Source organism: Rhipicephalus microplus, chromosome 7 (assembly GCF_043290135.1).
Source record: "Rhipicephalus microplus isolate Deutch F79 chromosome 7, USDA_Rmic, whole genome shotgun sequence".
NCBI classification, from domain to species: domain Eukaryota; kingdom Metazoa; phylum Arthropoda; class Arachnida; order Ixodida; family Ixodidae; genus Rhipicephalus; species Rhipicephalus microplus.
The window spans coordinates 3,916,527-3,936,494 of record NC_134706.1 but is presented as its reverse complement, the minus strand read 5'-3'; the positions used below and the strand labels follow the sequence as shown (position 1 = coordinate 3,936,494).

At 45.8% G+C, this 19,968-nt stretch overlaps 1 protein-coding gene and 1 long non-coding RNA gene across 2 annotated transcripts in view; one reads left to right on the top strand and one right to left on the bottom strand.

Moving 5' to 3' along the window:
* The window catches only part of LOC142767223 (uncharacterized), a 34,890-nt gene extending 24,216 nt beyond the window's left edge, over positions 1–10,674 (bottom strand). The window contains exon 1 of the long non-coding RNA XR_012884785.1: positions 10,517–10,674. This is a non-coding gene — a long non-coding RNA (uncharacterized LOC142767223). The remainder of the gene's footprint in view (positions 1–10,516) is intronic.
* LOC119179841 (deoxycytidylate deaminase) overlaps positions 1–19,968 on the top strand; it is a 199,973-nt gene that overhangs the window by 53,555 nt on the left and 126,450 nt on the right. The window lies entirely within an intron of this gene.

Genomic DNA, 19,968 nt, shown 5'->3' with positions numbered 1-19,968 from the left:
GAAGGAAAGAGATGAGAACTAATACGCTCACAGGCGAAACACATTCACTGCGTCTAGTCAGGTCTTAAGCCGCGAATTGTTACAAAATACGGTTGGGCTGCGACTGCCTTGGATCTGCAATTCATGATGTTAATGAAGGGTAGCGAGCGTATAAAGCGCCGCTCACGAATAAGCAGGCGGCTGACAAACGCGTCAAACATCGATGCTCATTAGCCAATCAGCCATTCAAGTCGGGAAAGATGGTTCAACGAACAGACGACGCGAAACACAACTAGAGGGAACAGGTTTGATTGGTCCTTGCCCTCGTGAATTCACAGGCGCCGTGGCGGGGGACAGCGGCGCGCAAGCTCAAGAATATTCTGGCGCTCGACACACGCGTTTCTTGGAGTGCAACAAACTTGCAGAATTCAGGTTAAGATCTCTTCGCGGAAAAAAGTAGGGCCACCCGGGACTAATGGTGTAAAGGCTGAAATAGCAACGAAGCCAGTGGCATTCCCCTCACTCTCAGCTTCACCTCCTCATTTCTTTTTTCTCTCTCTCTTTATTTCTTATCCCCCCCCCCTTCCTCTCCGAAGTCTGCCCTGCTCAGCTTACGCTGGCAGGAACAGCAGAAGCTGGTCCAATGGTTTCGCATGATTGCGCAAGGCAATAGAACCCAGAACAGAGGGCCGCCACCTAACGAAGGCTCTCTGTACATTGGCTAGTAAAAGTTTATTCTCTTTCTTCTGGATGTTTCTCAGTTTTCTTTTTTTCATTTATTCCTCTCTATCTCCATAATTCCCGCTTCCTCTTTCTGTCTTCTCCTCTCGGTTTCTAAATTTCTCCCGCTTTCTTTTATTTTTTCTTTCTCTCCATCTTTTTCTTTCCGCCGTTCGTTCTGTTTCTCTCTTTCATTGTCTCTCTGGTCACATTCTTTTTTTTCTCTCTCTCTCCGTACCCATCGTCTCACTTTTTAGGTGGTGGGTGTTGTGGTAATAATGGTAGTAGTAGTAGTAGTAGTAGTAGTAGTAGTAGTAGTAGTAGTAGTAATAGTAGTAGTAATAATAATAATAATAATAATAATAATAATAATAATAGTAGTAGTAGTAGTAGTAGTAGTAGTAGTAGTAGTAGTAGTAGTAGTAGTAGTAGTAGTAGTAGTAGTAGTAAAAACTAAGTAACTAAATAGAACTAAATAGAAAGACTTCAAGGGCGCAATGTGATGCGAACCCGCGTCCCCTGGGTGCAAGCAAAGTGTTCTAGCCAGAACCAAGCCGGTGCTTGAATCTCTGTTGCGAACGGGCCTTAGGCAGGCTTGATTTCGGAAAGTAATCGCGGTCATATGAGTAATAACTCTTAATCGTCTTCAGCCAGAGCATAAAAATATTGCACAAAATGTCTTGCAAGTGTGTAGCGGGTACCACGCTTCTCTGAAGAATGACGAAAGATGGCCAATCTCCTGCAGCGGGTATGAGCCACAAGAGTAGGTGAACAAGACCAAGAACAAGAATGCCTGCTTACTACACAAAAATTTTTATTTATGGCGAAGTGGGTGCTTGAAGTGTGCTGGTAGAAGTTAGCAAAATGTGTTTAATAAATGCTCTGAAAGGTCACTCTTTCAGCTTTCGCAGTGACTCTGCTGCGCGTTCCGCACAGGCCTGGCGTTTTTTTTTTTTTTTTTTTTGCAAACAACAATGTGTGGAAGGTTTGCAGACCATGCAGTGCGCTGACAAGGGCAGAGCGGTGGGCCGAACTTGTTGTTAGGCGAGTTAGTGCACAACTGTGATGGGAATTGTTGCACAATCAATCCGACGAACACAGAAAAGGAACAAAGTAAACGGAAAAAGCGCAAACTGTCAACCGGTTTTATTCATTTGGTCGCGGCATATATATGTATATTTTTCACGCGTCCCAAATCAATCGAAAATGAACAGGTGGAGGGGGCGGGGTGAATGGAGAGGAAGAATCACACGTCAATACCACCTCATGTCAATACGAAGCTGCGCAGAAAATTACTTTCTGCGGTATACAGAGCTACTGAAGCGTCATTTACGCAGTTTTCACCCAATTTCTTATTATAAAAAAAGCTTCTAACACCTCACGCCCTACTCTCACTCTGCTTTTGCCTAAAACTATTACCATTTCGAATAAGGGCTCGCACCTTATGCATGAGCTGAAATGAACGGGCAAGTTCACCCCCCCCCCTTTTTTTTAATCGATGCGACATGCTCCTTCACTCATTCATTAACGCAGCGCCATGTTTGTCCACGTACGAACGACCACACGTGAGCAAGATTTGGTGCACAACTTGTGCGGCACAATTCAAGAAACTTTTGGCATGCTTTACTGCAGCCGAGATAGTAAGGCGTGATTCTTCCTCCATCCCGCCCCCCCCCCCCCTTCTTCCTTCGATTTGTTTAGGGCGTATGAAAAAAAGTACATGCCGCGACGACATGAATAACACCATTTGATAGTGTGCGCTCTTTCCCTTTACTATGTTCTTTTTCTGTGTTCGTCCGGTCGATTGCGCAGCAGTTCCCATCACAGAGCGCTGACTTGCTTCCCGGGGCCTTGTCAGTGTGTTTGGTTGAAAACCCTCCTCACCATGTGAAACCAACTACCCCACGCAAGCATTGGTTCAAACATTGGTTGGAATTTCGTTCAAACTCCGGTGACTGCGGTGACGTTCGTCGATGTAGTTGTTTCGTCCAGAGGCATCTCGTTTGCATCCACTGACAGGTCTTCACAGAGTGGCAGGGTGCCCCTGTTACTGTATGCAGTTCACGAAGAGGTTGCTGACGGGAGCGGAACATGGGCCAGTGGCTCCCACCAGCTGGGGTGAAGTTGATGGCACCAGCGGATTAGCTCTCGTATCCATGGGTCCATCAGCTCAAAAAACAACCCGAGGCCTCCAGCAGTACTTGAAGAAAACAGCCCTGGCCGACCGCCGGAGACATCCTGCGCTGTGTATGGGTGTGTGCAATCCCTGATTACTCTCTTCCCCTGTGTAGGGTAACAAAGTGGGTGTAGCATAGTTAACCTCCCTGAATTTTCTGTATTCCTTCTCTCTCTCTTGTCTAGAAGATGCATAATTCTGAGGCTGCATCATTCACTGCCAAGGACTGAAGGTGGATGAGTCAAAGCGGTGCAACTCAGTAGCCCTGACCATGATACGGCCCCACCGTGGTAATCTAGCGGCTAAGAAACTCGGGTACTGACCCGCAGGTCACGGGATCGAATCCCGACTGCAGTGGCTGCCTTTTCGATGGAAGCGAAAATGCTGTAGGCCCGTGTACTCATATCTGGCATATTTCCGGAGCTCTCCACTACGGCGTCTCTCGTAATGATGTGGTGGCTTTGGGACGTTAAACCACACATATCAATCAATCTGGCCGTAATACAGAGCTAGCCGCGGAGCCAATGCAGGTTCGCAGCATTGCACTGCACAGTTGATGCAGCTGCTTTCGTACGGCACTCGCTCCGGGACCAGTGCCTCAGAGCCTCGTGCCTTGCCTTTGCGGTGCCTCGGAGGTGGTTTATAAACATAGCTGGCCGCATAGCGAGAAAATATACTGACTACCGTCGGCTAAGTGGCCAACATCTTGTTCCTTGGACGAACGCCGTTCCTTACTCGCCACAGCCCACACGCACCACCGTAAACACGATCAGCCGTCCCAAGGATGCGGCCGTTTCTAGAAGCAGCAAAAACAAACACGTACACGCCGAACACGCCGTTCAGAGCTGCCCAGACAGCCAGTGTGCTCACGCTGCATACGAAGGCTTAACTATGCGTCCCGGCATGCATCTAGGTAAGGCTCATTATTCATATCCAGATATTTAGGACAATGTTGTTGCTAGACTCCTACGCATATATACTAATTGCAAGCGATAATGTTATCATGTCCATGACGCCGACAAAAAATGACGTGGTCCATTGGGCCTTCCCCTAAGACTACTGGAAGGCGAAAGCCATCTTCTCCTCTTACTTCTCAGTAGATTGGCTTGGATTCAGTCATATATCTACAGGAACGGGTGCAGGCAAATATGCAGAAGAGCTGGGAGCGTTTACTGTAGACACTAAGAAGTTCCGAGCGAGAGTCGAAATCTTTGCTACTGCGTCCATTCTCGAACGTTGTAGAAACTATATATGATACGACGCCGTGTGCGAGTGAGGACGTACATTGAGAATTGTGCTGAGAAAGGCGCAGTCAAAACACGGAATAGATGCGTAAATATAACGAACGCCAGTTCCTGTTTGCGTGTCTCGTTCTTTTGTGTATTTTTTATGCGCTTGTTAAGCGCACAAACTCAGCTACAAATAACTAGCCAAAATTTCTGCCCTAAATTTTTTTGGGGGGACACCGAGTGAGCGTAGCGGGTGAAGTTGAGTTCACTCACACCTATTGTGAACCGAATAAAATTGTTTTGCTGACCAACTCGCTCTCTATACACGTATTTTCTCATGAGCGAAGTACAACTGTGTGGTAGTGGACATGGGCAGTCTGCTGGTCATTAAGAGTGAAATACTGGATTCCATGAAAAATCAGGCGCACGAAAGAGAGGCAAAATATTTAGGTGTGCGAATGGAGCGGAGAAGTTTGTGGATATAACGTGGCGGCGGCAAGCACAGGACCGGGCTGATTGGCACAGCGTCGGAGAAGCCTTTACCCTGCAGTTGGTTTAGGCAGACTGATGATGATGATTGATGACGACAAGTGCTCGAGATAGGCAATCATTCTTTGCTTCATCGTCATTCATCACTCTATCTAAGGCCGATCGCCTTGCTTTTACACAAGTAAATCTATCTATCTATCTATCTATCTATCTATCTATCTATCTATCTATCTATCTATCTATCTATCTGTCTGTCTGTCTGTCTGTCTGTCTGTCTGTCTGTCTGTCTGTCTGTCTGTCTGTCTGTCTGTCTGTCTGTCTGTCTGTCTGTCTGTCTGTCTGTCTGTCTGTCTGTCTGTCTGTCTGTCTGTCTGTCTGTCTGTCTGTCTGTCTGTCTGTCTGTCTGTCTGTCTGTCTGTCTGTCTGTCTGTCTGTCTCGAAGCCACGCGCACGAAAGAAGTAGCCTTGCCAAAATATAAACCACTACTGGCGCATTCATCTCACTTCTCATTTTCGGGTAGGAATGGGCGCCTGTTGCCAAAATTTTCAACACGCATCACACGAGCCATGAGCTAACAAAGAGAGGCTCAGAGGTCGCGGTGGGCAGAAACATTTCCCGGTTCCCCGCATTCCGAGCGCTTCTATTTATTTCGAAGTTGGTAGCCTGCCTCTGAGCAGATCTGCACTCGGGAAACAACTACACACTAATCTCGCTCTTAATCTTTCCCGCAGCCACAGCGAGGAAACTTTGAAAGCATGCTTACACTCCGCAACCCGTGAAGGCAAAAGCCTTCTGCACACCTGGTACTGCATTAAGTTGTGCGATCGGAGTAGTCAAACTCCTTGCAAGACATTATACTGCAAGTATATATATCAGTGTGATAAAACGCACCTCGCCGCTCCGACTCACTAGCACTGCCCCCCCCCCCCCCTCTGCTTGGATCTAAGAGCTTAATAACAGTACACTAGAAAGAACTTCGAGCTATTTTTAGTGCACGGCGCTTCAGCCAGTAAGAGATAGACCGGCAGTACAAGGCCTGAGCTTTGTTCTTTCGGCTCAGCGTGTCTTGCAGCCGCTTCGTTGAAAGAGCAAGACGAAGTTGAGCTAACTTTCAGCAGTCCCAGATAACCACCTTCATCACTTAGGCTGAACCATTCAAATCAGCTGACGAGCTTTACAATTTTTTCATTCAAGAAAAAATTGTTACAATTTGCCTTGGGGGATACGACTAAAGGTTGAAGAAACACCTGACTAGGTAGTGCCACCCTTGGAGCATAATAATAATAATAATAATAATAATAATAATAATAATAATAATAATAATAATAATAATAATAATAATAATAATAATAATAATAATAATAATAATAATAATAATAATAATAATAATAATAATAAACACCAACACGCATTTGTCGTACAGAATGCACTGCTACATATTCATCGAGAATGGTTGCAGGATTAAAGAAAATTGTAATATAGGTGCACAGGGATATAAACACAGCTGTCTTAAAGTGGTGTCGATACTACGAACGTGTACTCATATAAACTTCAAATCTTTCTTTTATCCATAACAATAATCAAAACACAGGAATACACAAAGCCACAACCGCGTCTGAAGCCACAATCATGAATACTAGGCAAACCAGTGTACCAGCCGTCAAACAATTCCCGCTAGTAAATATCAGTGAAAAGACTATACGCTCCCCCCACCCTAAAGCTCCCGGGTTTTGTGGCATACTACTTCGGTATCGGTCCACCTTCGACCAAAAAACAACGTGACGTTATGACGTCACGATGACATCTGGAACGCCCGTTATCTATGACGTCATGGCATACAGATATCATAACATGCCATCACAAATGACGCAGATCACGTGTTCTGTCTGCGCGCGCTGATCGTTCCCTCTCCACAGGCCGTTCATTCGGAGGCCACGTGGGTTTTTGTGCCAGTGAGCGAGGAGGGAGAAAAGCGCTTCTCTGTGCCGCCGTCCTTGTCACCACTCACTCGGCGCGTTAGAAACGTCAAGCTTAGTGAAGTACAAACTGCAGTCCTAACCGCGACCCTTCTAAACGCTCTTGGCAGACGCAGACGAAAACGTGCCGTCGGCGTTGAGACATACACGTGCTATGGCTGCATGTCGAGGCCCAATGAGCAGAATTCGATGGCGCCACCATCGGCACCGGTACATAAAGCATCGGGTATGTGTTGTGTTTTTCAACGGGCAGGAGGCGCTTATCTTATTACGAGAGTCGCCGCAGGTCTGTGCCCATGCATGACAACCACCAACGAACGCCGCTTACACGCGCGACCGCGGCTCAAAAACGAGAGGCGTGGTCCACACAGTCGAGCGTGAGACAGCGCGACCACAGCTACTTGAATGCAGTCAGTGTGTTTCATTGTTAAGTGTTCAGCCACATATCAGGCGAAGGTCACACTGAGTTACCCTATTTATTAGTTATCGTATTCTTGTCACGCGTTTGTTTTTTCGTTGAACTGTATTTATGATTTCACTACCATTCCTGTAATGGCTCTTCTGTGGTTAATGAGAATATAATGAGAATATGCAATGATGTGTCTAACAAAGGAACAAACCCTTCAAACGTCTACTTCACCCACCACGGTAGTCTAGCGCAATAAAGAAATAAAAAATGGCCACATATGCACGAAGTGAATGATGATGAAGGAGCTTGCACCGGGGGCGGAACCTGTAAACCGTCAATCTTCTGTACAAATATTCAATCATCGTCATATAAAGACGTGACATGACAGTTGTGTGCGATTGAATATAAACGTTATATACACAATGTTTATTATTTACATGTCAATATACATATATTTACATACTGATGCAGTATATACATTTGGTTCAAGAGCTTATTTACGGATCACATAAGCTCGGAGGAACGTTTTTGTTTTATTATAATGGATTTGTAATCCGTAAAGTACAAAGCCAGAGGATCTTGATGTAGTGGAAAGTTCGAGAAGGGTTCTGACGGCGAGCCGTTCACGCCGCCCCCTTGGCTTCTGCGGTGGTCGTAGTGGCTAGCGGTACCTACGCGCACTGATTGATGTCCGGTGAAAGAAAGGAAGAGCGCCAAGAGCGAGCGCTATATGTAGGCGCGGCTACGTAGCGATCTCCTACCAAACTCGAGCACTCACCGAGAGTGTAGCGAGCGTCGCCTGAGCGGTGGCGCGCTATCTAGTGCGCGCCCTTGAAGCGAAGAGCACAGCTGCGCCTCTAGCGGAAGCGATGAGCACTAGCGCACACACCAGCGCAACGACAGGAGACAACCCCTCAGCAAAAAGAGCAAGCTTCTAAATGTTATGGTGGGATAGTGGTTGTGGTGCTCGACGGCTGAGGCTGACCGGCAGGTCACGGGATCGAATCCCGGCTGTAGCGGCCACATTTTCGGTCGAGGCGAAAATGCACGTAAATGCCCGAGTGCTTGCATTTACGTGCACATTAAGGAACCCCAGGTGGCCGATATTTCAGGAGTCTGCCACTACGGCGTCTCACATAATCATATTGTGGTTTTAGGATGCTAAACCCCATAAGATATATTATTATTATTATTATTATTATTATTATTATTATTATTATTATTATTATTATTATTATTATTATTATTATTATTATTATTATTATTATTATTATTATTATTATTATTATTATTATTATTATTATTATTATTCAAACTTCCACCTTTTTCCTTCTCCCAGGATAAGATATAATAACGAACAAACTAACTAACAAATATTGAGTTAAGTATGCCTGCAGTAGCGGCGTACGCGAAAAAACGCGACGCGCCGAGTGTACGCAAATGTGGTCCTCGATGGCGCACCGATCACGTGTCTATTAAGGCGAAAGTCTTTAGTGTCTCATGCTTACATCTGTCCCTCCGTCCATGCGCAGTAATGATACAGACCCACAGTTTTGCCACTTTTTTTTTTTTGTCCTCCCTCGGAAACTTGAACGACCTCGTAAATATCCGTCGGTATTATGACATCGCTGCTCAGCCAAGCATAAGAATATTAACTCACGGCCAATGCTGATCTTTCGCTCACAACAAGAGACTCTACCGACAGCGCCACCGGGAGTTCTGCGGAACGAGCCCTTTAACAGCGGCCGGTTTTCGCCTGTCGACACGGAGTTTTCGCCAGCGCACGGAGTTCACGCGTGAGGCGGGTTAACTACATTCAAAACGGGCTGGGCCGCTAACAGAAGGGAAACGCGCTCGCGAGTCTTCCAAGGTCGCGCATCAACAGCACGGTCCGTCCTCCCAGCTCCAAGTGGAAGGCGTCGCCAACGGAAGGCCCCGTGGCCACGTTCTCTTTCTCATTTTCTGCTTGCGAGCCGACGAAGAGTGATGGGTGTTTGGTCACGTGACTTGAGCCGGTGTCTTTCTCCGTCTTCATCTCTCTCTCACACGCACTATTTTGAAAGCGCTTTGCTCTGACCAAGAGAAAGTTTTTTGGCGCGATTCCGTAAAGCCACATACCACGAACCCGGTGCCGGCTGTCGCAAACTATAACCCGTACTCTGCAGCGCTCAATAAGGTAACACGCTCGCCAATGGCACTGGCTAGCGTATAATTAGAGAAAGGAATGTCGCGGGATTGAATGCATGCTTGAAAGCCACGCCGGCTGCATGCAACTCCCATCACACGGGGTGCATTCGCTTGATACGTAATCAGCCTCTCTCAAGGCAGGGCCGTACCCAGGAATCGTATTTCTGGAGTGGCTTGTGTGTAGAACACCTGACATTGGCAACAGGTGGCCGCTGTGAAGGCATATAAATGATTTAGTATCACTCGAAAAAGTAAATCATGAGTAAAGCTGTAGGGGCGTCAGAACCTCCTCCTAACACGCTCTGCCGTAAATAACGAACCAGTGCTTGTTTAAATACGGGGTGACGAGGAAAGTTACCGGAGTAGTTAACAAAAGGTAGGTATAAGCTGGTTACAAACGTGGCCACCTGAAGCAACAAATGCTTCTTCGACAATGCCAAGAATAAGACAGTAGCGCGTATGAACTGGCACAAAAGTTCTGTATTAGTCAAACACGTCTTATTATAGATCATGCACTACAATGCTATGTAACTGTGCTGACATTTGTGAAGTTTCCACACTCTGGCTACGGCAGGGCTCCCTGCAGAAATGTTAGTGAAGTAGCATTTCACGCGCCTCTTGTTTCCTCAAACTAAATATTCTACTGCATCCACTGAACTTTCATCTATTACCGAAACATGTGTAGCTCCAGTGTGTGCAAAACGGGCACAGCGCACTTAACACTTTTCGACGCACGTGGTGACCTTTACCTTTGTAGTGCTGGACTTTCCTTCTTCTCCTTTTTTTTTTCTTTTTGAGAAGAGGACTCTCTTCTGTGCACAACATTCTTTTCTCGAATTTCTTTTTTTTTTCTCCTCTGGATGACTTCATAGTAACGCACCAACTGGCCCAACAAACAACGCTTCTAAGTTTTCAGTTTTTGTTTTTTTTTTACTGTAGCAACTGAAACAAGATGTTACTAATTTTTGTAAATTCCCAAAATCCCGATTTAAGGGACGCCTTAGCGGAGGGCATCGGCAATTTCGACAACCTGGGCTTCTTTAACGTGCACCCAAATCTAAGTACAAGGGCCTCATGCACATTGCCTCAGTTAGAAATGCCGCCGCGGCTGGGATTCAATCCTGCGACCCCCGGGTCAGGATTCGAACATCATGACCACTAGAAAATACCGCGGCTGCTACTGCAATTCTTACTTTCATACTAAATAGTTCATAAGATCCTTCGAACTTCAATCACGAACATTTATCCACTGAGTTAAGGACGAGCACGCCGCAGTTATATACTTTGCAACGCACGTGGCGCACTCAGTTTTTTTTTTTTTTTTCAAACAACGTGCAGATTGTGTCGTACCTCAGTAGTCGTTATCCCGACGACCCTTGGTACCTTCAGCTTGCCACCACTTTAACCAGCACGCCGGTAGTCCGTGAGCCACACCGTCCGCACAAAAAAACCACACCGTCCCGGGCGCAAACCGCGACTCTCCCTCCGAGGCGTGTGCGCCGTTTTCTCGACCGGGACTCGCCCCTCACTCGGCTCGCATCTGCTCGCTCTCAATTCGCGAGAAGGCGCATCGTTCCTGGCAGCTGTTGCCCAACAAGAAGTTGAGATGAGAGCGGCCGATCCGCTAGCGCCACCTCTCGAAGGGACGCGAAAAAAAAATCTAGATCGTCGCTGCCCCGATCCACGTGCTGGCAAAGCGGGGAGCCCGGCGAAACCAGAGACCAGGGGCATAGCCAGGAACTCTGTTTCGAGAGGCCGAATGGGGAGCGGTTTTAACTACCGTTTATTAGGGGCGTCCGAATTGTGAATTTTCATCTCGAATTAAAATCGAATCCAATAGTGCCGAACAGCAGCCAAAAATGCTAAATATGAAATGATATATCGAATACAGAAGATTTAGTTCGAAAATTGGAAGATACAACGAAGAAATAAATACTTGGGTTTTAGCAGCGCGAAAAATGCACAAAAGACAAGAAAGGGACGAGACAAGCACTGACTTCCAACTGAAATTTTATTGACGAGAAGACCGTTAATATGCAATGGAGCACAAAGAGTGAAAAAATGACGTATTTTAAGATACAAATTTTTCGCGCTGCTAAAACCCAAGTATGTCATACCAACTAGCCCAGTCAACCGCTCTAAGAAATAAAATACGCTCATGCCCTCGAGCACATAGCCGAAAGGCTGAAAATTATCCCAAAGTAACACAATCTGTTCCTCGTGACACACCTTCGCGCTCTCTCGCCGAGATGTTATGATGTTTACTGAAAATGAAAACATATGCGCCCACTGGGCTCCTGAGTTGAAGAAATAGGAAGGTATCGCAAAGCAGTTAAGGTGAAGTGCAGCTCCATGCCACCCGGTTTTTGGTCCACCCCTCTTTGTGAGTGAGCGCCATCCATGTGGTCATCATCATCATCATCAGCATCATCATCATCATCATCATCATCATCATCATCATATCCTATCGTCGTCTCCTGCCGTAACGCAGGCAAAACTACGTATTGCATAGGCAGCTGCACCATGTTGAGCACCCGCCGAAGAAAAAGCCTTCATCCGGTTGTTCTTCGACCGTCTTGACGATCATATGAAGTGCAGAGAACTTTAAATAAAACCTTGTGTAAATATTGGGGAAAAAAGAGGAGCAAGCACCGAGTGAAAGTGAGAGAAAGAAAGAAAAAAAAAACAGGAGGAAAATAGAAATACGGAGAAATAAAGACAGAAAAAAAACTGAAGTATCCGAACAAAAAAAAAACAGAGAAGGAAAGAAAGAGAAAAATCGCAAAGGAACAAAGAAGGATACCCAGTTCCGCACTTCCTACAGGCCAGGGCGTAGAACCGAACCCGTGCCCCCCCCCCCCCCCTCAGGATATTTCTTTTGCCATGCCATACAGAGCCCAAAATGACACTCGACCACATCTGCCGTCTTGTATGTGTGTGGTCCCACTTCAGTTCAAGAAAGTGCCCCCTTCCCCTTCCCCCGTTTCGGAACATTTATCTCACGCTGTAGGTACTTTTATGGCGAAGTTCGAGTGAACACCATCTTCGATACGCTGTACTGCTCGCATTTTTGTACACTGTTCTTTGGTGAGCTGATACATGTGCATAAGCGTGCGCACAGTTGGGGGGGGGGGGGGGGAGAAGGGCAAAGCGATCCTCATACTTTGACATAAGATATGGAAGAGAGGCGCTGCTACTAACCCCTCCCCCCCCCCCCCCCCCCCCATAAAAGAAAAACCTTCGCACGCCTATGTATATATGCACATTTAAAAGAAATGAAAAAGTATAGAACAGCTGAACAAATAAGGCCACACTTATATTAAACAAAAATAAAAGATAAAACGCTTCCGATTGCCTTACGCGTTTGCCCAAGACTACTCGGAGACAAAATTCGGCTTCTTATTTTCTCCTTACTGTCGATTTATTGATCCTACGCCGCCCCTTTCATAAAGCTATATGCACCTAACGTGAATTTGCACGGTCTTCATGATCGCAGGCATTACAAGCTTTCTACCTGATTTGGCGCGGCCTCCGTGATCGGTCCACCTTTGACCAAGTGACAATGTCATGCGATGACGTCATCAAGTAACGCAACGTTACGCCATGTCATGATGACATCACCCATTTCGGCGATACACGACGTTGTGATGTGACACTGATGTCATATGATGGAGTCATTACTTTAGCCAAGTTCACGCTGACGCCGACGCCACAGGACGCCGACGGTCAATTCTCACGTTTGATGAGGCACATAAGGCTTTCGCCTAAAGAAAAGTTACTTAGTATATTGTGTGGACTGCACAGGAAAATGTGCTGTATAAAACCCATTTCATACATGAGGATATATAAAGTGGGCTTTCCCCCAAGAAGTCTGTTACTGCAAAAAAGCCAGCTTTACCGGCGCTCTCTAGATGGATTGGCTGGTCAGCAACGTTTTTAGATTTAGATATGTTGCTGGTGCGTAGTAGAGAGGGGGGTAGCTAAGGGAGGGGGGGGGGGTGAACCCCGCTTTTCAAGAAAATTGATTTTGCTTGCATCCAGATCACACGTACGAATGTACATAAAATATAGTTAAACCATCCGCTCCCAGCTCTTCGAAAAGTTTCTGGCTACGCGACTGGTACTACATGGACAATAAAACAGCGCTCAAGTCGGGGCGAAATGAAGACACGTGTTTGCGTCCTCATATCGTCCGTCTTAAGTGCTATTTCATTCTTCATGTTAGCTGACCTCTTACGCACATTCGTGAAACGTTGGTATAATGTCGCGCACTTTGTACGTGGCACATTCGTACGCGAGGAAAGCTTCTGAGGCATGAAATGTTCCATCCATACCTCTTTCTTAAATAGTGTCATTTCCTCCCCTCCCCCCTCACCATAGTTTTTCCATCGATACCACCGGTAAAACGCAATGCGTAAGATGTGCGTTTGAGGTACGCTAACAAATGCGTTATCCACCAGCTCACACCAACACGAATGAAAACCCGTCCCTGTTTCGGACGCTTTTAGAAATTTTCATTGCCACGGTAACAACAGAACAGCGGAGTTCACTGTTGACCCTGCCTTTGGCAGTAGTGACACTGGCGAAATAGTAAGAACACCGAAGAAGCAGAGCGTCGCTTTTACTGACCTGCACAGTGGCACAGGCCTACGACTGACACTCGTAAGATATAGCCTATACTTATTAAATGCATCGCAGTAACCTTTTGAACAGGAGGTAGGGTGCTCAGCTGCTGACCTGAAGGTCGTGGGTTCAATCCCGGCCGTGGCGGTTGAATTTCGGTGGAGGCGAAATGGTAGAGGCCCGTGTGATGTCAGTGCACGTTAAGGTACACCAAATGGTCTCAATTTCCACAGCCCTCCATTATGGCGTCTCATAATCATTATGTGTTGTTGTATTGTGGCCTAAAACCCCAGATATTATTATTATTATTGCACTGAGGTTGAAGTCTCTGTCGGTTGGTACACAATGCTGAAAGAAGGACACTAGCTAGGCCAGTCATTGATAGTCCTGTCGGGTGCTAGACTAGTTATTAGTCTATTGTCGTTACGTGTGCCGTTTTCTCTCCTGTGTTTCGGCCTCTAGACTGGTTCATTCTTTCAGCGTTACGCAACGTACCGCGCAGAACCTTGCCTTATATTCACATTGTGTGGCAGTGGTGACGTCTCCGCTCTCTTCACATGACTGCGAGTTGTATGTGCACAGACTCCCCCATCAAATCATGCGCGCTGATGAACAGACAATAGCAGGAGTTGGTCATGCCCAAAGTTTCAGCTCGAAATTTAAGAAGATATTTCGCAACGATGGGACACCCTTAGCAAGGTGTCCTCCTTTTTTTTTCTTCTTCAAAACTCTGTCCTTAGGCCTAGAACCATGCGGTGTCAAAAATGCAATTTCACATCATATTTGAACTCTAACAGTGAGAGGTGATCCTCCATTTGTACAACCAAAAAAGCACCGACATGTTCAACAAGCTGGCCTTCATAAAAGTCAAAAAATGGCACATGTGCCACATCCACCATGCAAGGTGCTAACGATGCAAAGCTGGTGCTCCGCGCTCCGAGATGACATATGCACACCGGACAATGCTTGTTTTCAGTCGAGTGTGATTCCTGTAGCCGGTACGCAATCTAGTCCAGCTCTTTGTGTCGTCTTGTAATGTAACTCACGCAGAACCGATTCGTACTAAAGAAGCCCTGCAACACTTTTAGGGGCGAAGCTCCTTATAGCGGCACCCGTTCGTCCCTCGTATGTCGTAGTAGTAGTAGTGTGTAATCAGTCTTACATTTCGACTTCCTAGGTGGTGCTGGTGGGAGATTTCTTCTGTGCGTTGTTGAACACTAAAAAATTCGCAGCGTGCCCGTTAACTAAAAGCCGAATTCTCCTGTCTCTCATTCCCCATTTGCAGCCATTGGCATGTACATTGAGCACAATCTGACAAGAAAGGGTTGCTACATTACACTCGCTGGGCGTAACCTCCTTGGTTTTAGAAAGGTTTAGCGAGCGTTGGGCCGCAGTGCCATGAATACTGTGAACTAGTATATACCATGAACTCGAGGTGGTTAAAGGTGGGAAGTAGACACGAAGCGCAAGCCCTAAGAAAGTGTGCGTGTGCCACCTCTCGTTCAGTCCTTGGAATGTCCGCTGGATGGCTCTGCATCTAATAAGGAATATATGATGAAAAGATGCGAGATAGTGGGTACTTGGAGTGTTGAATAGGCGGACGAACGGACACACAGACAGATGCATGGACGGACGCATGGATGGCTGCACGGACGGATGGACGCATGGACGGATGCAAGAGCGGATGCATGGACGAACACAGGGACGGACGCACAGATGGACGGGCGGACGCACGAACACACGCACGCGCGGACGGACGCACGGGCGGCCACAGAGACGCACGCATGGACGAACGGAAACAAGAACGAATGGACGGACGAATGCTTCGCTCCACTCTCCATCATTCACTCCATGGATATGCTGCCATTTTTTTTCAGCATGGTCAGAGAACGCTTTTGATCGGTTGTCGACGCTCCTGAGAACACGTGGGTCAAACATCAAAGCGCACGCGGCCGCCTGGTGCTTACAAATAATTCTTAAAGTTAGCCTTAAATCATTCCCTATTCCTTGTAAAAATGATGTCATGCACCCAAACGACCCCGCCATGTACACTAATTCACAGTCATTGGCTGATTTGAGTATTGTGGGCTGCATTGTTACCGTGACCGTCACTGGAGGGCACCACGTGTCCCCGCGTGCGCTCGCGGGGACACGTGAAACAATGAAACGTGATCACAATGAAACTTTGCGTGTTGTATGCAAAAAAAAAAAAAAAACTGGCAGATCCCACGTACAGTGGGCATCGATGATACGCGAAGCAGGAATGAGAAATGTTGATATGCTACATTAAAGATGAGCACAACGTTATGAGGTGGAGGTGAATGATGCCGTACATGACTTCCGTGTCATGATTATCATGTTTAGATGTGTCGTCTACCTTCTTGGTCTATTCGCGTCACGTGATACCAAATTTGGTATATGTGGAGCCAGCGAAACGGCCGCGAGCACGCTATGACCGTGGTATGTTGTCATGTTCTTACATGACGTGCATGTCAGGCGTATTATGTTTGCCCCAGACATATATTTCGTGATCCATTGACATCCCGTACTGCCAAATTTGGTATATGTGGAGCGAGCAAAATGGCCGCGATCACATCATGAAGGGCCCAATATACTCCAATGTAGCGTTGACGCGCGTGCACGCTGGGCACAGCGACGCTACGTTAGCAAAACGCGAGCGCTATATAGTCTCACGCCAGGCGCGACCAGCGTCCGTCGGCGTGACCCGACGGCAACCGGCGAGACAGACAACACTGTGTCTCCCTCTTTTCGTGACGGAAGGATGCCGGACGCGCTGAAACCCGCATGTGTCAAAGCAACGCAACGCGGTGCGCGCCTGCGAGTACATGGCAGGACCAGCGACAGGCGTGGCAACACCGGCATGACGCGACGAAATGAATGCCGGCGAGCACGCGCACCGCGTCACGTCGAAATGTATTGGCGCCTTGACTGTGGCATGTAGTCATGTTCTCACATGACACGCATCTCATGATTATCATGTTTGCACCCGTCACATACTTTCGTCATTCATTGGCGTCACGTAATACCAATTTTGGCATATGTGAAGCTAGCGAAACGGCCGCGAGCGCAACATCAGTGTGGCATGTAGTCATGTTGTTACATGACACACATGTCGTGATTATCATGTTTGGATGTGTCATTTACCTATGTCGTCCATTCGCGTCGCGTAATACCGAGTCTGGTACATGTGAGGCTAGCAAAACGGCCGCGAGCGCATCATGGGCGTAGCATGTAGTCATGTTGTTACATGACACGCATCTCATGTTTATCATGTTTGCACCAGTATCATACCTTCGTCATCCATTCACGTCCAGTAATACCAAATTTGGTATAAGTGAAGCTAGCCAAACGGCCGCCAGCGCATCATGAGCGTGGTATGTAATCATGTTGTTACAAGACACGCATCTCAGGATTATTATGTTTGCACCAGTCACATACCTCCGCCATCCATTCACGTACTGTAATGCCAAAATTTGTATATGTGACGCTAGAGAAACGGCCGCGAGCGCATCTTGAGCATGGCATGTAGTCATGTTGCTACATGACACGCATGTCATGATTTTCATGTTAAGGTCTCTCGCTTGTGTTTGCCTTGCAATCATACCACATACCATACAAGTTTTGCAACATGCCTTGTGAACGAAACCACCGTAAGAGCTGCAGGACCATGAAATGTAAATCATGACATTCATGACATACATGTCATGATTTTCATGTTATGACTAATCAGATATGTTCTTCATACAGTCATGTTATGCCATACCAAGCTTGGAATCGATACCATTATCGAAACGGCCAGGAGAGCTAAACGTCGTAGGCAGCTAGATAGATAGATAGGTAGATAGATAGGTAGATGGATAGATAGATAGATAGATAGATAGATAGATAGATAGATAGATAGATAGATAGATAGATAGATAGATAGATAGATAGATAGATAGATAGATAGATAGATAGATAGATAGATAAAAGGACGGACATACAGACAGACAAGCTCAAAGTCGCCAAAGTACGCTAAGAAATGCTTTGCATTTAAAAAGTAAGGAATAAGTGCTCACAGTCACAAAGCGCGCATGACGTATCTTTATTCTCCCACATCCCTACAACAACAGCAACTTAAGCTTCCAGCGCGCTCGTCCGAACGGGGGGAGAAAGAATGCAAATACAGCGTGCCACCAATCTCTGTAACTCCACTCGCGTACTTGATGGATTCTTAAAATTTGTCATGGTCGTTCTTTTAACGAATAATCTTTTAACAAAAAATCTTTTAACGAAGCCATTAGATAGTTGCTTGGAAAAGTTTTGCAAGGCCCAGTTAAGAACTTCCAACTCTGGACTGACACCTACTCTAACATTTAAATAAACGTAAAAAGTGGAAATGTTCTAAATAATCTGATATCCAAGAGAAAAAAAAGCACTTCAGAAAGTTCTAGCAAATTTAACACAGAGAATTTCGACTGAGCGCCGCAAAATTATCACAAAATTTGCAATATTCGAAAAATGGAAGACATCGGGAAATGCGAAGTTAGCAGATCCTATACTTCGCACCAGAAATGATTGTCCCCTTTCTTGCAAACTGCTTTTGTTAGAGCATCTAACGACTCAAGAGACCAAACTTGACATGTAAGTCTAGAGCTTATGTGAATTTGTTACAAGTCTTGTTTATTTACAATTGCAGGGCTTTCAAATGCCAAAACCACATTATGAATGCGAGGCACCATGTAAGGACTCGATATCAATCACCTGAGTTTCTTGGCCAACATGCACATACAGCTCAGCACACGGCTTTTTTTTTTTTTTTTGCATTTCAGTCCCATTAAAATATAGATGCCATGACCGGAAATGGAACCTGCAGCCCTTGAGATGAGCAGCGTAATGGCTTAGCTACTGGCGTCACAGTAGCTTAGCTAAGCTACTGTGGAGGCCATACAACGTTTGCAACATTTTTGCTAAGTCCTACTGAAAAGTGATGTGTTACTATACTACAGAGCAGTGAATTATGAAACACTTTTTTTTAAATCTGCTTTAGAATATTCCAGTAACGTGCGCCTATATAGGGCGGGAAGGTACTTCCCTAGGCAAGAAATTAGTTTTGGGATATTGTAGTGACCCGATGGAGAACTTCCTTATCCTTCATAAAATATGTGACACTTTGGCTTTAAAAATAATTTTTGGTCCCTTTTCATACGCACGTTGATAGGATATGCCGGTGTAACCGTATGTAATATCTGCGTTTTCTAAAACATTTTCAGTTTGCATACCTTTTCTAAGGAACTATTGGGCGTATGCAAACAAATGTCAAATGTGTTTAATAGTGCCGTTTACATAACTGGAGCTAGAATTGCTAGCCTTTATCTATTTGTTTCTTTGTATAAGCAAAATCATTCATAAGTGATTTTCATACATTCATACATAAATAAATGTGAAAAGCCATTAGAAATCCAGTTTTTGTTGCACGTACACAATTTCAGTTCCTCTCTTATGAAGTATTTACTAGTAGCTACAGTTGTGCAAAAATGCAATTCTCTGCACATAGCAAATTTTAATGAACAACTTTTAAAAAACATATCTTGAGGAACTAAAAAGCTGAAATAACAAAAACTGCCAGGCATCCGCAGAACTCACAGCACTGTCACAGAAAAAGGCGGAAGAGCGGCCTTTCAGAGCCTTTTCTAAACTCTTTGGGTAACTGTTATTAGCACACTTGCTGGGTACCCACTACGCCACATATAAGAAAGGAAGGAAACGAACTCTATTTTGATCTGCTGAACGCGAGTCATAATTTTGTGTCATTTTTCGGAGAAGGGTGGTATCCGCTACACACTTGCTAAGAATTTTATGCAATTTTTTTTATGCAGTGGCTGACGATAAATGAAGATAAACGAATTATTGTGTCTGAAGTGGGTATGCACCACAGTTAATAGCTGATCAAGAACAAGTTTTGCTAATGGGTTGGAGCATCATCGACCCACTCGTTGTGCAATTCGCATTGTGTGATGCCTGGTTGTTCCTTTGATGTTCTAAAATGTTTTACTACTCATATTAACGCGATTCCTTTCCTGACATCAGGCCTGCCTAAGACCAGTTTACTAGTTCCGATCACTAGCATGGCACAGTGGCAGAATGCTGGGCTAGTACGCAGCGGACCCAGGTTCGGA